General features: G+C 52.6%; 2 pseudogenes; both read right to left on the minus strand.

The window, feature by feature from the left end:
* Positions 1-1,019: 1,019 nt before the first annotated feature.
* On the minus strand, positions 1,020-1,426 carry LOC112628834 (annotated as a pseudogene).
* A 7,043-nt stretch (positions 1,427-8,469) lies between these two features.
* Positions 8,470-9,609, minus strand: LOC112628844 (annotated as a pseudogene).
* Positions 9,610-13,407: the final 3,798 nt, after the last annotated feature.

A 13,407-nucleotide genomic window follows, 5' to 3' on the forward strand; every position in this document is an offset into this window, starting at 1 on the left:
TTTTGTATTTTTAGTAGAGACGGGGTTTTGCCATGTTAACCAGGCTGGTCTCGAGCTCCCGACCTCAAGGGATCTGCCTGTCTTGGCCTCCCGAAGTACTGGGATTACAGGCGTGAGCCACCGCACCCAGCCCCCCACCTCTTAATATTGCCACAGTGGCAATTAAATTTCCACATGAATGTTGGAGGGGACACTCAAACCCTACCCCAGGCTAGGATGATGGTGGTGCTTGTCAACATACACATTCATTTCCCTCCCGGGCAAGTCTGGGCGGGTGGTCCAGGCTGCCAGGACACAGGTCCCTCCCACTCCTGGCCCCTGGGTCCTGGGTGTAATTCTTGCTCTCACAGGTCAGGCGGTGCCATCAGGTCTCAGCTGCAGCACAGCCAGGGTGGAGGATGACAGGGGATGCTTCTGGGGTCTCTTTGGGCTGGGTCTCAGGAGCTGGCACAAGGCACCTGCCTACACGCTGCTGCCCAGAACTTAGACATGCCAGTGCCCTGAGCTGCCAGGGAGCCAGGAAGAGGGACCTGCCTTTGGGTGCCACATGCCCAGGGGGGTTCTTGTACTGTGAAGAAGGGGAGCCATCCTGTGTGGCTGCACCTTGGTAACTTTACTGGATTTTTCAGTGTTTTCCTCCCAAGCATCGCCCGAACCTGCATCCTGCCCAGCAGTGTGAGAGCCCCAGGGGCCACCTCCTCACTCACACCTGCCACTGGCAAATCCTCTGGACAAAGTGTAATGCTGAAACATTTTACACAACAGAGTCACCCTTGATGGTTATAAAAAATGGCCGAGAAGGAAAACTCACGATGACGGAAGCCATCAACTGGCGAAATTTGATATGGATGAGCACCGGCCCATGGTTCAGGTCTTCGCAGTGACATTTATGTGGGGGAGAATTTTTTTTTCTTTGAGATAAACGTGTGTTTAATGGTAAAACTTAGCACACCCCAGCACCAGGAATGGCATGGAGTAGGGACAGACAGCAGGGACAGGCAGGTGACGCCCGCGGAGCCTCACATGGCGAAGAGGATGAGGAAGACGATCATCAAACAGAAGAGTCCCATGGCCTCAGACAGACCAAAGCCCAGAATGGCATCAGAGACGAGCTCGGCTTGAGAGACAGGTTCCTGGCATAGCCAACGATCAAGCTTCCAAACACTGTTCCAATGCCAGCCCCTAAGCCAGCCACACCCACTAGGGCTGCTCCAACATCAATCTCTGAGGCTGTGTGAATGTCCCTGGAGACAGCTCTGGTCCGGAACTCCCATCGGGCCACCTGGCGTGGGGAGCGGCTGTGGGAAAGCTGTTTAGATGAATTCTCTGGGCTGTTCAAGAAGGAGAAAGACACAGGCCTGATCAGACCCCTGGTACCACAGTGGACCAGAGCTGGAGAGATGCGTAATGCCCCGGGGGTCTGCATTTTCTCAGTCTGCACTCCCACTGCCGTGCAGCCCCTGCTGGCCCATAGCGCTCGCCCGGCTGAAGGTGACCTAAGGTGACCGACTCACTTTTACTCATTGCTTATGAAATAAGCTGAACGTGGAGCTCATTGGAAACATGTGTAGCAAAGTGCATGAGTCTTGAGGAAACCTTTCTCCCGCCCTCATGAGTATCCGCCCAGGGAGTGATTTCCCCGAGAGCTGGTCCGTGTTGCGTTCCCTCCGTGAACACTTTCAAGGCTGCTGTGGGAAGTTGCACACAAACGGCTGGTGGTCCTGGAGGGGATGGTGAGGCGGGGTGGGCCTGTGCACCGGATGCCAAGTCCACAACACCAGGAGGCAGTGCTCATCGCAGGAGCCACACAGCAGGTGCGTGCTGGTCTCCCATCTGAAACCTGCACCCGTGGGTGCACCTGAGTGACCCCCGCCCCCCGGGGCGTCTCTGGAACGCCTCCTAGGAAGAGAGGCTCCACGCCTGGATGGAGACAGGTATCACACAGGTGCGTGGAGTGGAGTGTGATGCAGGGAGGTTGGTGCAGGGCCACACAGAGAGACCCCACTCAGGCAGGCCTTGGGTTAGGGTAGGCCTCACCAAGTGATGTTATGGAGGGACTGGACCGTGGCTAAGGCTGGCTTGTAGGTGGGGGGCAAACACATTCCTGGCAGGTAGGGCTGCCCACAAAGCTCACCTGCCTGAGAACCCCATGTGGCTGGGGCAGGCGGGAGTCTCCGGACCTTGGCGCCAGCGGAGCCTGCAGTGTCGCCAGACGGCCACAAGGGGGCTCCCGAGCCCGGCGCTCGGTCCCTGTGAGGAGGGAGGTGCCGGGACCCGGCTGTGAGACCGGAACCCACCAGTGGGGCCCCGACCCCGACCCTGACCCCACAGGACCCTGCCCGGGCCAAAGGTTAAACCCGCCCCAGCCCCAGGCTGGGCTGATGTTCCTGACCAGAACCCGAGCCCGATTCTGCTCACTGAACACTCATCTGCTCCCTTGCCTCCGCCTGCCCCCGGCAGCGAGGGCCTGGCCAGTGGGTTCGTGTCACCTCCCACGTCACCTCCCGTGTCATCTGTGTGTCACCTCCATGTCACCTCCTGCATCAGCTCTGTGTCACCTCCCACATCACCTGCATCATCTTGCATGTCACCTCCATGTCACCTCCCGCATCACCTCCTGTGCCACCTTTGTGTCACCTCCTGGCTGACCATGGCCCAGCGGCATCTCCCCTGTTGCAGTGCCTGGAGAGGCTGCGGTTCCAGGGGTGGGCTAAGGAAGGTGGGTGCCTCGGCATGGGCCCTGAGTGACTCCTGGAGCGGATCCCACCTCCCCACCAAAACCCAAGCAGGAGACCACCCTTTGCTGCTGAAGCCACTGAGCTCTTGGGGCCTCTGTTTTTGCAGCAGAGCCTCGTCCCCCTGACTGACACATCTCTCATAGTCCCAGGCCCTGAGTGCAGGCCCACACTGAACCTTGATGCTCATCACAGACTGACCCTGGCTTGCCCTGGGTCACACTCAGGCCAAGGCCCCAACAGCCTGGCCCGGTGGAAGCTCCCCAGCTTATCTCACTCACACTGTTGTCCAGGGCCCAGCCTCACGGTGACATCTGCTGTAAGAAGGCTGGGACTCTGTCCCACTTGTGTTCGGGAATGAGGGACCCTGACTTGGTCTCTGCTATCAACACATTACAAACATCACTGGGCATTACAAAAGATTTCCAAGGGCTGGGTGCTGTGGCTCACCCCTGCAATCCTAGCACTTGGGGAGGCTGAGGCTGGAGGAGGATTGCTTGAGCCCAGGAGTTTGAGACCAGCCTGGGCAATGTAGTGAGACTTTGTCTTCACAAAAAATTAAAAAAAATTAGCCAAGCATGGTGCCGCATGCCTGTGGTCCCAGCTACTTGGGAGGCTGAGGCAGGAGGATCACCTAAGCCCAGGAGGTCAAGGCTGCAGCAAGCAGAGATGGTGCCACTGCACTCCAGCCTGGGCAACAGAGCAAGACCCTGTCTCAAAAAAAAACCCACAAAAAACCCAAAGAAAGAAAGAAAAAACCCAGATTTCAAAGAATTTAAACTTATTTATCCAACACAAAGCAGTTCTTCACAGGCACACTTTAAACTTCGAAATTCTTTGCTCTCCCCATGCTTGGCTGATTGGGTCTGGGGCAGGCGATGGTGCTCACTGGATCCAGTTTCTGACAAATCTGAATTGTGACAAGCTTCAGAACTGGCCCAGATGATCAATTTTCATGTAAGTTAAGGTGTCCTTCTTGTTCCCCAGCTTTTAGGTGATTTATTTTATATTTATTTATTTATTATTACTATTTTTGAGACGGAGTCTTGCTGTCTCGCCAGGCTGGAGTGCAGTGATGGCATCTCAGCTCTCTGCAAGCTCCGCCTCCCGGATTCAAGCCATTCTCCTTGCCCCAGCCTTCTGAGTAGCTGGGAATACAGGTGTGTGCCACCATGCCCTGCTAATTTTTTGTATTTTGTGTAGAGACGGGGTTTCACTGTGTTAGCCAGGATGGTCTCGAACTCCTGATCTCAGGTGATCCACCCGCCTCGGCCTCCTAAAGTGCTGGGATTACAGGCATGAGCCACCATGCCCGGCGCTTTTAGGTGATTTGATAATACTTTTTTCCATTAAAATTTTATGATGATACATAATATAGAAAGAATCTATGTAAAATGATATCTGTACATTTATGCACATACAGCCCCCTTTGAGAAACAGAATATGAGGGCCTTTGGTCCTGCCCAGGGCAAAGAAAGCTAATAAAAAATCAACTCTGGGCCGGGGGCAGTGGCTGACGCCTGTAATCCCAGCACTTTGGAAGGCCGAGGCAGGTGGATCACTTGAGGTCAGGGGTTCGAGACCAGCCTGGCCAATATGGTGAAACTCCATCTCTACTAAAAATACAAAAATTAGCCAGGTGTGATGGCACATGTCTATAGTCCCAGCTACTTGAGAGGCTGAGGCAGAAGAATCACTTGAACCTGGGAGGTGGAAGTTGCAGTGAGCTGAGATTATGCCACTGAACTCCAGCCTGGGAGACAAGAGTGAGACTCTGTCTCAAAAACAAAACAAAAACAAAACAAAAATCAACCCTGGGCCAAGTGTGGTGGCTCACGCCTATAATTCCAGCACTTTGGGAGGCTGAGGAGGGAGGATCCCTTGAGCCAAGTAGTTCCAGACCAGCCTGGGCAGCATGGCAACACCCTGTCACCACAAAAAATTTAAAAAATTAGCAGGGCATAGTGGTGTGCACCTGTAGTCCCAGGTCCTTGGGAGGCTGAGGTGGGAGGATCCCTTGAGCCCAGGAGGTGGAGGCGGGAATGAGCTATGATCGCACCACTGCGTTCCAGTCTGGATGAAAGAGCAAGACACTCTTAAAAAAATGAAACAATTCACCCTGGAGAACCTGCATGCCTAGGACGACATATTGACTCTAGCGGCAAACGCTTAGGGCTGCAGAGCCCTGGGCAGGCTGGATACTGTCTTGGCCCCATGTGGGGTGAGGGCTGCAGACTGGGGTGGAGGCCCCGGGGAGGCGGAGGGAACCCTCAGGAACCATCTCCCTGCCTTCTGCTCTCACGACTGACCCTTTCTTGGCGAAACTTGGTGGGGGCAGCCGGGTCTCTGCCGCTGGTATCCTTTGGGCGCTTCCTGGTGGTGGCAACCCTGTGGGGAGGAGTTGGGGAACTTGTGGGCCAACGCGGCTCCGGGAGCTTTGTCAGGTTGCAGGGCACCTTTGGTTCTCCCTTCCCGACCCTCTCTGCCCTTCTCCTTTCTGCTGTGTTTGTCAGATTTTTTTTTTTCTCATTTTGATTGTATTTTGCTTCTGACAACTTTCCCAAGACTGTTGTCCCTCCCGTGGCGGCTGGGTCCACACAGCTTCCCTTTGTGCCGGACCCTCGCCTCGCTGGGTCTTGGGCTGCAAAGCTTGGATGCGGCAGCCTCAGGTTTCTGCACTCACCCTCGCGGTTTCCGCATCCCACTCATCCCACTCTAACCTCTAGTTCCTTTGGAGATACACCTTCCATGGAAAATCCCAATTGGAGCACAGCCGCGTTTCCACTCCCTTGCCTGCCTACTCCGCCCACGTCTCCAGGGCTGGGCTGCAACTGTGGAGACCACCCCCTCCAGCCTTCTCCATCATGGAGACTGGAAGGTGAAGCCCCGCTAGAGGGCAGCCTGGTGGTGGGGCAAGAAATAGGAAGGCTCACCGCTGAGCCAGGGTGATGAGGCCTGTCTGCTCCCTCTTCCTCTCTCCAAAGCTTGCCAGGACCCACCCAGACCAGGCTGTGGCCTTCAGCACTTCCCCAGGCCACACCAGAAGCCAGAGGAACTGAGCCCCGCTGGGGGACATACCCCCCAGGCCAAAGTAACAAGAGCCTGGAGAGAACAGTGCGTGAGAGAAAAACAGCGCCCCCCACAGCATGACTTGTGTGCAGCAGGAGTGTCAGAACCTCTGGGCAAAGAATTAAAGATAAACGCGGTAACATCCTTGAAGAATTAAGGAAAGATATTAGCAATAGAAAGCAATAACAGGGAGCACAAAGAACCAAGTAGGAATTTCAGGTATCAAAATAATGATTGAGAAAAATGTGGTAACTGAAATACAGTGGGACAGACGCAGCCGAGGAAAACTAGCCGGGCGTGGTGGTGCATGCTTGTAATTGCAGCTACTCGGGAGGCTGAGGCACGAGAATCGCTTTAATTTGGGAGGTGGAGTGAGCCAAGATTGCACCACTGCACTCTGGTCTGGGTGAAAGCAAGGCTCTGTCTCAAAAAAAAAAAAAAAAAAAAAGTTGTAAAAGGATTGTGGAAAAGGGATCTTATGTGGTCACAGTTGGCTGTGATTGGATTTATTTATCTTTTTTTATGAGATGGAGTTTCACTCTTGTTGCCTAAGTTGGAGTGCAGTGGCATGATCTCGGTTCACTGCAACCTCCACCTCCTGGGTTCAGATGATTCTTCTGCCTCAGCCTTCTGAGTAGCTGGGATTACAGGCACCCACCACCATGCCCAGCTAATTTTTGTATTTTTAGTAGAGACGGGGTTTCACCATGTTGGCCAGTCTGGTCTTGAACTCCTGACCTCATGATCCACCCGCCTTGGCCTCCCACAGTGCTGGGATTACAGGCGTGAGCCACTGTACCTGGCTGGATTTATTTATTTATTTATTTATGAGACAGGGTCCCATTGTGTTGCCTAGGCAGGAGTGCAGTGACACTCAGCACTGAGGCCTGGAGGCTGGGCTTAAGTGATCCTCCCACCTCAGCCTCCCAAGTAGCTGGGACTATGGGCATGTGCCACCACGCCTGCATAATTTTTTTTTTTGGTATGTTTTGTAGAGACAGGGCTTCCCCATGCTGCCCAGGCTAGTCTCAAACTCCTGAGCTTAAGTGATCCACCCTCCTTGGCCTCCTGGAGTGCTGGGACTACGGGTGTGAGCCACCTTGCCCAGCCTGGATGGATTTATTGATAAGGTTTAATTAAAACTAGCTTTACTATTAACAGTTCACTGATGCAAAAGTAGAATTTGGTCTTCTCTGTTAAAGTGACAGTTTTCTGGAATATTGGTCTGCTCTTGATTCTGGAAGGTTTTTCTTTCTTTTTTTTTCACCTTGAAAAATACATATTTACAGGAACAATTCCCCATTCTCTGGGACTTTTTAGAAAAAAAAAAGGTCAATTTTGGGCAAGTAAAACAAACAGTGGAGACGAGTGTAGCACTGTCCCCCAAATCACCAACCCCCAGGTCCCGAGGCCTGGGCTGGGCCAGGGCTGACAGGTGAGTCCAGCAGTCTTTGAACCCACTCTCTCCTACCTAGAATAGAGACAGGACAGGCTTTATGTCCCCCATTCCTCCCTCCCAACTCCAGGGACATTGAAAGGGTCCTTTGTAGCCACCTGCAGGAAACTGGGGAGCTGGGAGAGAGGGATCTGAAAATACACATTTGGTATCAGAAATAAACACTTGTGGGGAGAGGCGGCAGGAAGATACCCCCCCAGATCCCTTCCTTCCCACCCACCCCACCAAATATAGGAAGAGATGACTCCCTCTCCCCTATTGAAAATCCCCATTTAAAAATAGATTGTACTATCAAAATGGCAGCAGAGGAGAGACAGGGAGACCTGGAGTACTGGCTGGAGGGGCCCCCCAGACGGGGACCACCCCCAAAATCCCCTCCACTGGGGGGAAACAGGCAGGACCCCAGGGAGTTTGGCTGACAAAGGAATGGCTTCTCAGGGGGAAGAAGAACAAAGGGACATTCCTCCCTGGCCAAAAAGTTGATTGAAAAAGGATAAGCTGTCTGAGAGAAAGGCTGGGGAGGTGGAAACTTCTATTCCAAGGGGGCGATTCTTCCTTGGCCAAGATTCCCAACCCATTAAATGGTACAAATTCTTCCTGGACCCCTGAGTATGGCCAGGAATAACAGAACGAAATAAACTAACTCTTCTACTCACATCCGAAAATGCAGACAGGGCTCCCTCAACTCCCCAAGGGCAGGCTGAGGAATAAAGAAAGAAGGGTCTAAGCCAGACCCTGATTGTCTTGTCTTGGGGAAAAAAGTGGGGAGGTGGGGGAGATGTCCTAACCATCCTAAAAGGTTACGTCAGTCGCCTCCCAGAGGCCTTCAAAAAATAAATAAACAAGCCGCCCCTACCACTGAAGTAGGAGACGTGTAAGGGCAGCCACTGGGGACCGACAGAAAAGAGAGCAGCTGTGGAAGCTGTGTGTTTTCTGTGGAGGAGTTAATGAGAGTCAGTTACTCCTGGGAGTAACTCTTCCCAAGGATCCGCACCCCACCACAATCAGAGCACGAGTCTTTCAGGTGAACTGTTTCTCCTTGAGAGAGCAAGAATGGAGTGACCGCAGAAGGCATGATGGTGGTGGTGGTGATGGCTTCTGGGGCTCTGGCGAGAGCACCACCGGGTCGAGAGGCCATCCACGCTGATGGAAGGGATGTGCACCTGGGCGCTGTCGCTGCACGGAAGCTGACAGGAGAGCTTGGCAGGGCTACGGGGCGCAGTGGGACTCGGGGTGCTCCAGAAGTGAAAGCTGGAGGCAGCGAGCTGGGTGTCAGCAGCACCAGGGTCCATGTATGCGTAGGAAGCAGGGACGGGGGTCAGCGCCGGCCTCGGCGCCGGGAGGCCGGAGCCAGTTTCCGATCCTGGGGTCCGTTCGGGTCCCGGCCCGCCTAGCAGGCTCGGGCTGAGTGGAAGCTCTAGGTCCCGGGGCTTCCGGCCCTTCTGCGGCCGGGAGATCTCAGGGCTGGAAACCGCGTGGCCGCCGGCTGCCCTGCGGAGTCCGTAACGACCGCGGGCCTCCGGGCTGGCACGCCCTCGCGTGGAGGGACTCTGGGCTCGGCCTTGGCGGTTTCCGGCACAAACCCTCTCTCTCCCGCAACTTCCGACTCTTCCCTGGGCCCCTCCACTCTCGCTTCTCAAACCCAGCTCCACATTCAGCTCTTCCGATTTCAGGTTTGGGGCCTCGGGCCGGGTCAGGATGACCTGCAGAGGCAAGCGGGCCTCCTCAGCCTCCAGGCGGGCCTGCAGGGGGCTGGGACTGGGGCTCCTGCTCCCCGGGGGCGCTGCTGCTCCTGCAGGAGCGGCGCTGGGGAGCAGCACAGCAGGCCGAGGCCGAGGGGGCGGCTGTGGCTGCAGAGACTGGATGGTGCGGGTGGAAGAGAGGCCCGAGCGCAGGTGCTTGTTCCGGCTGCTGCGCGCCAAACCGCCGGGGCCTGCCCTTCCTGCAGCCTTGGGTGTGCCCGGCTTTCCTGAGACAGCGTTCCCTGGGGCGGCAGGTACGGCAGCACGGGCCACATTTGCCATGGCGGAGGTAACAGACACCGCTGGTTGGGGCGGGCAGTCCTCGGTGGAGCACCCTGCGACCTCAGGTGGGACACTGACTTGTAGACGAGTTTCTGGCCGCTCTCCTTGCGGATGATGTTCCTGTGATAGTAGGACGGCAAGGCCCGGCGAGCTTGTCGTAATTCATGGTGCTCTTGTTCTTGCGTAGCCCCTACAGCCGGGCCGCCTCCTCTGCATCCACCAGCTTGAATTCACCACTATCCCGTGAAGTCCAGCAGATGTGGCCATTGCCTTGCTCTCTCCGCAGCTGCAGCAGAAACTGCCACGGCGTCACAGATGGGTCCATCGCTGGGGGAGCGCTCACGCCATCCCGGGGTACCTGTGTGTTGGGTGGCGGTGGCGCTGGCAATGTTGGCAGCTCCGGGGGGCGGGGGCTCCATACGCTGCCCCACCGCCCCCCAGGCCTGGGTTCTGAGGCGGCGGTGGCGGTCTGAAGGTTTTCCTTTACCTTTTAAGTAATTGGCCTAGGAAACTAAGATTTTTGTGTTTCATCAAGAGAATTTCTTGTGCTTCATGTTGTCTTTCATTATGTCTTTGATTAATGAAAAAGAGCAATTTTTTTTCCCGCAAAGATACTTTTCTGAAGTAGAGCTGCCTTTGACTTTGCAAGTCTCCACAAGATATAACAAGACAAGCATCAAAAGTAATGATTTGGGGTGACTTTGCCCTGCTTACATTAATAGTGAGATGTGGGGTAGCTAAGGGAAAGAGAAGAGGAAAAACGGACAGGCCGATTAGGCGTTTTTCTTTAACGTTACTCTGGTGGGGATTGGTCCTGGATGAAGGTCCATGACTTTGGAGAGGGCGAGGCCTTTTAGCCTCGGGTATGATGGGTCCACCCCTTCTCAGCGGTCCGACTGCCATCTCGGTCGTTAGGAGCACCAGATAAGGTCCTTCCCAGGTGGGTTCAAGCTTTTCCCCTTTCCAGCTTCTGATAAGAACGTGATCTCGGGGCTGGTGTTGGTGAGCTGGGAATTCAAGGGAGGAGAGGGTAGAAGACAGACTGAATACATAGCTTTTAAGAAACTGATCTTTTGTCTCAAATGTTGGGAGGTCAGTAGTGGAACTTAAATAAGGCAACCCATAAAGCATTTCATGAGGGGATAGGCCGGTGTCTTTTCAGGGAGCAGTTCGGACCCTTAACAGGGCAATGGGAAGACACTTAGTCCATGGTAACCGGGTTTCTAGAATTAATTTAGGTAGGTGGGATTTTAGAGTCTGGGTCATTCTTTCTACTCTTCCTGGTGAGGGTGGATGCCAGGGAGTATGGTATTCCCCCTTTATTTCTAGCGCTTGGGTTAGCCCTTTAATAATGAGCCTGGTAAAGTGGGTCCCGTTGTCTGAATCAATGGTGTCTATTAGTCCAAACCTGGGTATTATATGTTCTAACAGGGCTTTGACGACATTGCTGGCTGTTGCATGTGGGAAGGGGAGAGCTTCTGCCCAGTGGGTAAGGTGGTCTACTATCACTAGTAACTACTTGAGGTGGCCTATTGGGGGCATTTCAGTATAGTCAACTTGGACGCTTTGGAATGGCCTTACCCCTGGAGTTTAGGCCGGGCATGGTGGCTCCTGTCCATAATCCCAGCAATTTGGGAGTTCAAGGTGGGAGGATCGTTTGAGACCAGGATTTCAAGACCAGTCCTGGCAACTTAGTGAGACCCTGTCACTACAAAAAAAAAAAAAAAAAATTAGCCAGGTGACATGGCACATGCCTGTAATCCCCACCACTCTGGAGGCTGAGATGGGAGGATAGCATGAGCTTGAAAGGTGGAGGCTGCAGTTAGCCATGGTTGCACCACTATATTCCAGCCTGGGTGACAGAGCAAGAGCCTGTCTCAAAAAAAAAAGAGAGAGATTTTAAACTACTTAGGCTTTTTTTTTTTTGAGACAGACTCTTACTCTGTCTCCCAGGCTGGAGTGCAATGGTGAGATCTCGGCTCACTGCAACCTCTGCCTCACGGGTTCAAGTGATTCTTGTGCCTTGACCTCCCAAGTAGTTGGAACTACAGCTGTGTGCCATCACGCCCAGCTAAATTTTGTATTTTTAGTAGAGATGGGGTTTTGCCATGTTGGTCAGGCTGTTCTCAAACTCATGACCTCAGGTGACCTACTCACCCCAGCCTCCCAAAGTGCTGGGATTACAGGCGTGAGCCACTGCGCCTGGTCTAACTGGGCTTATTTGATAAGTAAAGTTATAAGGAAAACATTATAAGTTATAAGGAAAGCAAATAGTATTTGATGCTACAGCTTTAAATTATATATTTGGAAATGTTATTAATGAGTACTTCAGAAATTATGTGGAAATCCCAGAAATCTGATATGTCGTGGTGTAATTTTATCAGCCATAATTTCAGATATTGTGTTAAAGTGTTGTATGTTACAGAAATAACCAGATTTCCTTGTCAATTGTATCATTATTATAATGAACTCTCATCACATCTTTAAAAATGGCCATTTTTAAGCCTTTGCCATTCACAGTTACTGTTTTCCTTTGATTCTTTTCTAAAGTCATTTGCAATTAGCTACAGACAAAAGTGGCTTGTTCTTCAAGGAGATTCATGAAAAAGACTCTGACAGTTACTCCGATATACAGACTGCTGCTGATAGCTTTGAGATCCTAGCATTGGACTGTGTAAGAATTTTCAGAAATGGAATGAGAAAACTAATGTCATGAAACTCCTAATCCAGCTTCAAACAGAGCAAGATTTAATTACATGGGACTGAATGAACCAATCAGGATAATTTTTGTTTTTGAGATGGAGTCTCACTCTGTTGCCCATGCTGGAGTGCAATGGCGCGATCTTGGCTCACTGCAACCTCCACCTCCTGGGTTCAAGTGATTCTCCTGCCTCAGCCTCCTGAGCAGCTGGGATTACAGGCATGCACCACCATGCCCAGCTAATTTTTTTGTATTTTTAGTAGAGACGGGGTTTCACCATGTTGTTCAGGCTGGTCTCAAACTCCTGACATGATCTGCTGGCCTTGGCCTCCCAAAATGCTGGGATTACAGGTGTGAGCCACTGCACCCAGCCGAGGATAATTTTTAAATGACTTTTTGTTGGAAACATTGTTGGTTCTTTAATGTTTTATTTTCCAGATTTTAGAAAACTTTTTTTCCCTTAAGCTGTCAATAGTTTACGGCAATTTGGTAAGTTACACCTTTGCGAACAGAGATGAAACAACTGTTTTCTCCCTTCCCAATCCCTCCAGAGCCCCAAAACGAATAGTGAGTGTTCTTATGGAAGGCGGCCAGCCCCTCCACACCTGTGGGTATTTCTCGTCAGGTGGGACGAGAGATTGAGAAAAGAAATAAGACACAGAGACAAAGTATAGAAAAAGAACAGTGGGCCCAGGGGACCGGTGCTCAGCAAACAGAGGACCCGCACTGGCCCCGGTGTCTGAGTTCCCTCAGTATTTATTGATTACTATTTTCACTATCTCGGCAAGGGGAATGTGGCAGGAGAACAAGGTGATAGTGGGGAGTAGGTCAGCAGGAAAACATGTGAGCAAAGGAATCTGTGTCACAAATAAGTTCAAGGGAAGGTACTGTGCCCAGATGTGCATGTAGGCCAGATTTATGCTTCTCTCCACCCAGACATCTCGGTGTAGTAAAGAGTAACAGAGCAGCATTGCTGCCAGCGTATCTTACCTCCAGCCACAGGGTAGTATTCTCCTATCTCAGAATAGAACGAATGTACGATCAGGTTTTACACCGAGACATTCTATTCCCAGGGACGTGCAGGAGACGGAGGCCTTCCTCTTATCTCAACAGCAAGAGGCCTTCCTCTTTTACTACTCCTCCTCAGCACAGACCCTTTATGGGTGTCGGGCTGGGGGACAGTCAGGTCTTTCCCTTCCCACGAGGCCATATCTCAGGCTGCCTCAGTGGGGGAAACCTTGGACAATACTCAGGCTTTCTCGGGCAGAGGTCCCTGCGGCCTTCCGCAGTGCATTGTGCCCCTGGTTAATCGAGAATGGAGACTGGTGATGACTTTTACCAAGCACACTGCCTGTAAACATATTGTTAACAAGGCAGAGCCTGCACAGCCCTCGTCCCTTAAACCTTGATTCCACACAGCAC

The sequence above is a fragment of the Theropithecus gelada genome, chromosome 7b (assembly GCF_003255815.1).
Source record: "Theropithecus gelada isolate Dixy chromosome 7b, Tgel_1.0, whole genome shotgun sequence".
In the NCBI taxonomy this organism is placed as follows: domain Eukaryota; kingdom Metazoa; phylum Chordata; class Mammalia; order Primates; family Cercopithecidae; genus Theropithecus; species Theropithecus gelada.